This window comes from Anopheles coluzzii, chromosome 2 (assembly GCF_943734685.1).
Source record: "Anopheles coluzzii chromosome 2, AcolN3, whole genome shotgun sequence".
In the NCBI taxonomy this organism is placed as follows: domain Eukaryota; kingdom Metazoa; phylum Arthropoda; class Insecta; order Diptera; family Culicidae; genus Anopheles; species Anopheles coluzzii.
This window is the reverse complement of record NC_064670.1, coordinates 125,195,539-125,205,978: the sequence shown is the minus strand read 5'-3', so window position 1 is coordinate 125,205,978 and position 10,440 is coordinate 125,195,539.

Below are 10,440 nucleotides of genomic sequence, written 5' to 3'. Positions count from 1 at the left end.
GTTGAGCATGCCAAAAATTAATTTCTATTTACGACACTATCTCTTCCATTCCGGAAAAGGCAATCATGGCAATTAGCGTCTCCCTTTACGGCGGACGAATGCAAAAGCCCAGAATCCGATAAGGCATGCACACCCCACCCCAGATGGTGTCATTTCGCTTGTTTCACAATTTGTCATTTGTTTCGCACAAAAGACTCCGCGTTCATCGAAACACCCCGCGCACCCATTGGCTGGAGCGGAGAAGCTGAAGTTACTCGAGGATTGAATTGCACACAAATCGGCACATCATCATCGTCGTCAACAACATCCAGCATCTTGTGGGGCGCGTGTGCATCTCCGCTCGTTGGCGCCGGCTCGATTACACCGACCCGTGCGATGAAACGGAAATGACAACGAGATCCGATGACATAACGGCCCTGGCCCTAATTGATCGGCATGTGATGGTGACGGTAGGGAGAGAGGGTTCGCAGGAGTTAGCAGCAACCAAACCTTTCCATTTTTTGTTACCATTTGAGCCGAACGTGAACAAAGCTTCCACCAATTGTTTGCTTTCTGCTCGTGATTGATTAATTAATCTGCCGCCTCTTCGTATCCCCAAATTCGGGTTTTGCGCGATGGTTCATCCCTCGCGGATGATCTGTTGCGATCGATAGGGGTTGTAATTAAATCGGGCAATTCTACGGAGCCGACGCCACCCTTACAAACGTCCCGGATGATCAGATTTCCAATTCAATCAACACCAATCAATCAGTAAATAACATTCAAATTGTGCGCATCGTGCTTGCAAAGGCACATTCTGTGACTCCGCTTAATCGATCGATCAGTGTAATATGAGAAGCAAACGAATTCGATACCACTACGCCCTTTCACACCGTGAACCATCTCAGTGAAGCTGGTTTTGCCTTCAAAGACAGCCATTGTATGGGCGGTTCAAATCAGCGCGTGCAATAAAACAAATAACCAATGACCAGACCACCTCCTTCTCTGGATGCACCTGGGCTGGCCTGGCCTGGATACGCTCAGCGTGATGCTTTTGCACCCCGCGCGATGGATGGATGATCTAATAATAAATGGTTTTCGCTTTCAATGCAGCACCAGGCCAGGACGGCGAGAGCATCGGTAAACATCGCGATAACAAGCGACATGATTAAAGCTACGTTTGTTTGTGTGCCATCGCGCGGACTATTATGCTGACCCGTCCAATTCGTTTCTCTCGAGCGGGCAGACAATTTAATCCAATCAAAAATCAATCGAAACGAGTGAACAGCGATTCGATATGCAGAAGCACTGTAATGAAGAGCGCTCTCGTTTCCATGGTGAGAAGAAAGGAAAAGCATTCAAATGTGCTCCTCTTCGTGTGCCTTTTTGCAGGGGTTTTCTTCCATGCCTAACGGACGGTAGATCATTTTCAACCATGATGATGTGCATTGTTTTCGAGGTGTAGATGAATCAAACAAACTTTTCACTGTTCAGGCTCTCCAGACACGATGAAGCTACTCTATATACGAAATTATTTTTACAACATCGACACCTACAAACCCTGCAATGCGGTTCGTGTGCCAGCAGCCAGCATGCACAATCATATCCTATTATCGTCTTTCAACAGTGGCACGTGTTACATCGAACACTATATAAACAAATTATCGTACCACCACCCCACCCACCCCCCATCGCTCTACAATGATAACAATAATGATAATAATGATTTTGAAATTGTTCCCAATTCTTCTCAATCGCCACAATTTGGTCCACTTGACCAGAGGCACATACATTTCGCCACCACAAACAACATTGTGGGTCACCACATCGTGGGTTGCATTTTATTTGCACCGTTTTGTTGGTTCACACGTTTTGTGGGTGTATTTTTTTTTTAAATTTAAAATTCCCAATTCATTCTCGTAACCGGGTAGGCACTCCCGGCGCTAATCACGAGACTTTGCCGTTTGTTTTCCACATCACACACACAGATATACATAATCTGAATCAAATTGTTGTAAGTCGATCTGGGTAGAGATGAGATCAAGATGCAATCATTGCGAAATTGCCAAAATGTAAGCCGTTTGGAGTCGGTGAAATGTACGAACTGTTGTTTTGCGATTCGATCCACCACAACCTTTGCATGCTCGATGTGTTGGTATGCAGATGCAGGAAGACGATACGATCTCGATTACACAACGAGTCGTAGCAGCAGCAACAGCCAGGAGTGTGAGAATGAGAATATTTTCTCACAGCAACACGGTGAGCGCGGGACCAACTACTAGCCCACTCAACAGGAACGATCGATTTATTTATGGCCACACGATGATGATGAGGTTTGTTTCGCATTTCTTCACCACCGCAGCAAGCCTGCGGTCTCAGCTTATGCACAGCTTCGCTTTGAGCTTCGCTTTGCACGTTTGTTGCAGTGGTAAGCGAGCAGCAAAAAAACAAACGGCACAGTTTGAGCATAGAGAAGCTGCATCGCGGTCCACTTTCATCCCCAAGTTGTCGTCGTTGTCGTGATGCAATGATGCGCGTAAAATCCATGATCGCGCTGGCTAAAAACCAGTGCGCGCGCGCGGTTGGGCTGCAGTGTAACAAACATGCCGGCTAGCGGGTCCAAAGTGTGCCTCCCAAAACCGGTACAGACGCACGCGAGTGTGGCGGTCGAATCCGGAATTATTATGACCCGCAAACTGCACCCTGCTCCGAGCGAGCTGCATTGGTATATAATGGTCCGGTTTATGCACCCGCGGGATTGGCATCGGTAACATAAAGGAACGCTCGTCCCGCTCTCAGTCCGTCCCCTCGTGGGTCAATGTGTGTGCAGGCAAGCCCAGTGACCGTTTGGCATCGTTACCGATTTATTTGCTTTGTTTGATTTTTTGTTTGCAGTTGATTGGAAAACGCTACGAATAATTAAGCGTTTTTCTAGGAACACGTTGCACGAGTTACAGTTCAGCGCTAATTTTACATACATTTAATTTCAGTACAAGTTACGTGATTCTCCTTAGCCAAGATAGACACATGAGCTTCTCTCCGATCGCTAAGCCATCGTCTCCTTCTTCTGCAGTACTTTCACGTGCATAACTCTATTATTCAATTATCGCAACGCTGCACAGGTCGAACCATTCTCAACAAACAATAACCAATACGCAATATTATTATGATGATTTATGTTTGTCCACTTCGTCATGTTCCTTTGCAGCCGCGCACGGCCCGCAATCTCTCACTTTCTCTCACTCATCTCACAGGCGGCTGTAGAAATTCATCAACCAAAGCCCCCGGTGGAAGTGGCCGGGAGCACACAAAACACACATCACCCTTCAGCTCTGCATATCAAACCAGCGCCCATCGCCGTCCGTGTCCACATGTTGTCCATCTCTGCCCGCCCCACTTCCCTCCTCACTCCTTTGCTTTGTTTTTGCTACACGCAGCGAACGATTTGGAAGAAATTCAATCATGAAAAATGACACCAATATCTGTCGCTCTTGTACCAGCCTGGTCGGAGAAATTCCGTTCCCTTTCATCCAATACAACAACGCTACACTCTACGCACTCCTCGCCTCTGAGCACTTTCGTTACTTCCCTCCGCAGGTGAACCCGCCCAGCCAGACTCCTTTACGTAACGACCGAAGAGAGGTCGTGGTCAACCGCGGTCGCATGTCAACCGAGAGTTCATCGCATCGCCGCATCATTTCCGGTACCACAGACGTACCTGCCCCAGGGGGTGGTTGCTGAAGAAAAACGGTTTGCTTGAAATAAATAAATCGAATATTGACATGAGGAGAGGTACACGCAAAAAATGATTTACTTACCCCTTTCAGCATGGGACTGCCATCATGGGGCGGGAAGAGATGAGCCCGAATGAGGAAGAAAGGTCACACGGGAAGCACGGTAAATGCCAAACTGGAAATTGCGTTGCGCACTTTCCAAAAATAATATCTCAAGTATTGTGTCCACACGGTGCGACTGCTGGTCGGCGGCAACCCTTGCGCAGACAGGAGGTGCCAAACACATTTTAACACAACGCTCATCTTAATTCACTGTCCGGAATGCAGGAAACATCACCTCTATTCCTCTTGCCCGATCGTCAAATCGATCGACTGTATCGAGCACAGCGAAGAAAGGAAATTAAACAAAACTGGGAGAGTCCTAAAACGCACAGCCCTCAAAGGATGCAAGTGAGTGGGATTGGGGGTCACCCTTTTACGCAACCTTTACCACCTCCACCTCTATCTCCCGCTCTTAACTGTTTACCTTTAATCGTATTCGATCATACCAACCAGCGACCGTGGTCCGCAAAATTGGTAACGCGCGTGCGTTTCGGAGACGTTCCCTCCAAACGGAGAGAGAGTGAAAGTGTTTCGAAAGAGACAACTTCCCCCCCGGAGGGAGGCTTCCGGACACTCCCGCCCAGAGTAGTCCAAATATTGCACCATCCGTCATCTCTTAATGCGATTGCGTTATTATTTAAACACGAAAGTCATGACAACATTAAAGAAAGAATTGAATAATACACCCACATTTCGCCATTGGAAGAGAGGTAAACGGTTGATTAAAATGCCTTCTCTGTCCAGCATTGGCTGGTAAACACTGCGTGCCACGATTTCCCAAACAGGGTTTCAAAAATTTAACTCTCACCTATTTGATGAAATAGTTTCATTCACTTTACCATTTTCCCCTTTTAAGCTGGTTGGAAATTTCTTTCCTCACGTCTGAGGCTTCTTTCTTTCGCTCGTAATTAAAGCTTGGCGCCGCCGTCACACGCATGCACGCGATGCGATGGAAAATGCATTTTTTGCTGTTGTTGTCTTTCCCTCCCAAAGGCTTTGTTGTGCTGTCGATGGGCAAATAATGGCGAGCCGATGTTGCTAACGTGCGACAGGAAAAATCAATTAATTGGTGCACGCTGCTGCCTCACCACCATCCAGGGTTAATAAATCCACATTGTACGACGTTTGTTTCAGATTAGTTCCTCCAAAACAGCATTTTAATTCCTCCATATACACATACCTGCTCAGAATATCTGCATACTAATTATTTAATCACTCCCCTATGCGTGTGTAATCATACCACACATCCCCCCTCCCTCCCCCCTTGGAACAACAACAGGGCTGCAAATAGCTACAACGCTCATTCATTTGTTTTCTTGCCAGCGCACATTGTGTGCCATTTGCTTTGCAGCTATGCATCATCTTGGCGAACATCGTGTGGGATTACCGGCAAACGGTTTATGGAGAGACCTCTCATTACTTCACTCTTTACCCAGCCCTGGCCCAGCCGTTCGTGTAAAAGCGTGCCAAAATCATTGATCTTGCAACGTGCTCGGATGGCGCCCGGCGTGTACACAACGCCGCTTTTCCAGTCCCAGTACCAACTAACGAATGGAAATTTATTTCACTCCAACGTGCAGCAGCAGCAGTTAAGCCGGCGGCACACGTTCATTGACTTCTCATCAAGCACTCACGGATTAGTTTGAGGAAGGAGAAGTAAACGAGAAAAGAGAAAAGACACACAAAACTTAATTTGCTACTATAAAATCTGTCAACATAAGACATGATGCTGTTCGTGGTGGTGGTGGTTCGCACCGCAACGAATGAGGAAATATGGCTAATGAATTGACCCCAGCAGTGCTGGCCTCTGCACCCGGTCGTCGGAACGGCCAGCTAACGGGTTTCACGTGGGATCCAATTTTATGGCTGATCCGGCTGATTTTATTTTCCACCTTATCATAATTGAGCTCGTAAAATTATTTCCAAACTCGCGTAACATTGTATGCTGTGTTGTAGGGGGCCAGCCAGCGAGATGCCGTCTTTAGAAAACCAGGCTATTTTCCCACAACGCATTTTTTCCTTATCGCATGAGTGTCGCGTCAGATGGTCGGTGTGAAATGGGCGAAATTTCTTGTTGACAATTGACCGTTGTTTTTGTACTTTGGATTTCAGTTTCATTTGATGGCTTCATGTTGGCGGGCGAGTGGACGAGTTGCATCCCACTACAAAGATAGAATTTTAATGTGCTTCAAAATTAAAACATTCAAGTGCAATGCACCAAGCGGCGGGCTGTTTTTTCGTGCTTTTTTGCTTCATTTGATGCATCGCACAATTACGCTTAAACTCGTGCCCACTGATAGATCCAAGTTTTCGCATTTATTACTTTGGGAGAGCTCTATCAGTGGGAACCAACGGCATGATTGCCAATCACTGCCCACTGTACATGAATATGTATAATATTGCAATATTGTCACTCAATTTGGGAAGCATTAAACGGAGTTTCTTCTCTGAAACACTATCGAATCATTCAAACGATCCTTCTCGAGTGACCCCTTCTAGACATTGTGATCCAATAAAAACACTTCTCTTCCGTGCCGGCACCGAGCAAATGGGGCGGCAGCGAAAGGGGAGTAAACTATATAATATCTACCATCAACCCTCCAATGCAACCGGCGAGCGACCTGGGCGAAGGCAATGAGCGCAATATGGTGGTGATGTAATGTGTAGCAAACTCAGCGCTCTGGTTCCTACCGATTGGACACCAACAGGAAGTGCGCAGTAGCAGGTCGACGAGAGTAACTAAGGCAACACTTTACGACAACTCCAAGCCACACCGATCCGACGACAGCGATCGGATGGCATGTGATCGGATCAGGTTTCACGCACGGGGCAAACCGTCCCCGCCGTCCTCGTGGGGAATGCTTCGTTGCCGAAGTTCAAAGCGCCACCACACCACACCTGGTCGATCGGGGTGCACCCCAATTCATAACACCGCTTGTCAGGACATTTCGACTGTCGACTACTTTTACTTTCTTCTTTCACCCTCAAACCAAAGGGGAATAAAACGAACGAACAGAAAAAAAACAGGGAGAAATATATTTTGACACAGAAAGCAAAAAAAAAAACAAAGCTACAGTCACAGTCAACCTTCCCGAACGTCCGATGCTAACCGATCGCAAGGAGAAAGCAATGGTTGAACCTTGGCTTGGCTTGGCACGCCACACCGGAAAATGAATGGTTGGTTCGTAGCTGCACACGGCTGACTGTTTGACCGTGTCACCAACACCGCCTTGAACGGCACACACAACACAGCCGCGGTAACAATATCTATTTCCGTTTTTCTCGTGCTTCATTCATCGCCGCCCATCGCCGCCCGCCCAACGGAAGCAATTGTTTTCTAATCGACCATTCAAGAGCGGCACAGGTGGATGGATGGGGACGGGATGGAAAGGGGGAAGCTAGATGACAACGCAACCTCGAGATGGTTCAATAAAAAATGGTACGGAAAGCAGTTTTTCTTCTTTCCTGCCTGCAAAACATGCAGAAGAGATACATTGCAATTTGTAGCTAGAGGGCAAAGATTACATCCGATTTTGATACATTTTTACAGCTATGTTCGTCGTTAAATAAACCCAGAAATAAGTATTGCTATTTCGATAAATATAACGAACGTTTTCGATTCAAAATATACTGCTTTTCTACACCATTTGCACTCCCTTTTTCGTCCAAAGTCGATGCAAAACACTGAAGCGTATTGTTTAGTGCGCCCAATAGACAACAATTGACCCGTTTGGCGCTCCTTGCGCACCGCGGCGTGCCGTTTTGTTGTTGTCTGCAGTAACCGTCAGAACCTTGAGCGTAAGCAAACAGCGAGATAAATGGCTCGTGACAAACCCCCTTCTCAAGCGGCAAACGGCCAAACACAGCAGGCAGGAAGAAAGGAAGGAAGACTGCACCGTTTCGAGTCGTCCCCACTTTTACACCGCCCCTATGAAACTAAATCAAAGCGCGAGCGACCGACCGAACGTGAACAAAAGACTTCAATGTCAAGCGCATCGCTGCAGTCAAGCGACGAGCCTCCCACCGCCGTTGTCGTTCGTCGAGGCGCGCGCGCGCAAGCGCTCGAGACCCATCGAAACAGTTAGCTCGCGTTCATCTTTAAACGGTACCACACCACACCAACCCCAAAACGATGGCATCCTCCTCCTCTCTGGTGGTCGTTCCCTCTGCCCTGGGCAAGGCTAAATACATTATCGTTTTGGGAAGCCTTCGATACTCGATCGGCTGTGTGGCACATTTTCGAGAGCGAAAAAACCATCTAAACTAGTGAACAATTTGAACTTGACCCTTAACCTCCGGCCACGGTTACCCTTGTAATTTCGGTCCATCCATCATCTTCAGAGGAGGCTTTAATTGTACACAGCGCACCGTAGGTTGCCGGTGGAAGTCACTATAAAATATATTACCTCTCTTCCCCCACACCCCGACTGCTTGCATTTGCCATCGTTATTGAAAGTGAATTTTCACTCAACCTAATAACAGCTTAATGGCAAGCGATTTGCAATACACTTCGTCAACGGTCGAGAGCGGAGGGAGAGCCCAAGAAAAAATGAGCTTCCACCACAGCCTCTTGCGGGGAATCCGGTTGGAGGAAAGTTCAAGAAGCAAAAAATGCGGCAAAACATTGTCCCCCGGTGCTATTGGCACAATCATGCTGCTGCGAAGGGGTCTTTTATTGGCATTTTATAATAGAACTGCTAATTGAGTGATAAAATCGGCCCTAAGCTTTCCACAATCACACCGTAATAACATCGTTTGTGTTGTCGTGTTTGTGATTGAGCATCGATGCAGGAGAGGAGGAGTTCGATTACCTTCACCATATAGTACTCCAGCTCAGATACACAAAGCTTGTTGAAGAGGAAAAGTGATTGTATTGATCAATCAATATTAGCTGGAATTGGATTCTCCACAACTTTCCCAACATTCGCGCTCATCGTTCAATACCGCATTCGATAGCTCCGCATAGTAACAACCGGCGGCCGGCTTCTTCCGTTTGCAATGCAACAGCGAACTGCACCATGTTGCAAGATATTAATTTAAAATGGAAATTTCTCATTTGTCATCGCCAACCGTCAAGAACTTCTCACTCAGCTCGACGCGTCACAGTGTCGAAACAAACCCATTCGGCGGCAAAACGCTCCGCGGCTAACCTTCGACGTACCGCGTCAGCAGCACTGCAAATGGAAGCACATACCAGGCAGGCATCAGGCATGGTGATAATTGGTGACTCTGCTGACACGCACCCGGCGGCATTAGGACCCGTCATTAGACCGCACAGTGCATGTGTGTGTGTGTGTTCGCGCTCGCAAGTCACACTTAAAATGACCATATTACATCATGACCGCCCGCTTAATATCCGCGTGCAGACGACAACAGACGTACCCACCAGACGTATCACACACATCAACCTGCGAGACACAATCCGGTTTGATACCTCCTCCTCCTCCTCCCCCCAGAGATCGATTAGCCCTCCGCGAGATGGCGTCTTAGAAACCGGGTTCCCCGGCGTTTTGTCCACATTCCGTCGCGCCGATGCGATAAGCGTCGTGTTTTGCCCCGGCGACCGTTTTATCCTCGGGATACAGGCTCCCCCTACTACTACTACTACTACGCTGCCCTTTATTTGCGCAAAGGATCTCATACGCTACACACCCGGGCTGCTTATGCAACGTGTGCGTATGCGTGCGTGCGCGATTTCTGTGCCACAACAAACTTCCTGGAATGCGTGCGCAAAACGCACTCCCTTACGAAGCAAAACGCCTTCTCCCACTCGATTTGGCTCGATCGCGTAATCTCAATCGTGAAGACGGCGTCGTCATCGTCGTCGTTCACCCCATCTCACAACAGCCGGGGCGCGCACAGTTTCATCACATTGCGCATCTCTGCAACGCGCAATCGAATGCAAAACACTGTGTCGGAATATCCTTTTGCAGTTGCAGTTGGAATTACATTCAGCGGCTGTTTACATCGAGCATTGAAGAATAAGAGTGTAAGCAAAACTGGAAAACCTCAATCATCTGCCATCTCCCGCGCCTCGGGTTGTGATGATTTCATAATATCGCCCCTTCGTTGTCGAAAAGGGAGTGGTGCCCCAATAGCCTACACAGGTAACACAAAAGGGCACACACACAGACATCAACTTGGGGCTTGGTTAAGGATTGGAACTTTCTCTCTTCCTACAACGCCCTCGAGAACAGGTTTTTTTCGGAAGTGAGGCGAAGCGCACAGCGAACAAGCAGCAAAAGATAGTGTTTAGCCAAGACACCAACCCATCCTGGGGTATTGCGTGGTGACTTCTTTGCTTCGTGCTTTCCTCTCGTCGCCCGTCGTAAGGATGGCTAAGAGAAGAGACCAGGAGGCTGCGCACTCGGTCATTAGTGTATTTTATCACGCTGCAACCGTCGAAAGAGAAGGTTCAGTCAGTGCAAAACCCCCGCCGCATGGGCCTGGCCTGGCTGGAGGGCTTTCGTTCGAACTACGCTTTATGTCGTGCGAGAGAAGGAAGGAAGCAAAGCTCAGCCACGGGGAAAGCAAGACAGAACGAATACAAAATCGAACGAACGAGGCAGGGGCAAACACAAAGAAAGTTAACCCTACTGAAATAGAGCGCGGGGGGAAAAGAAGT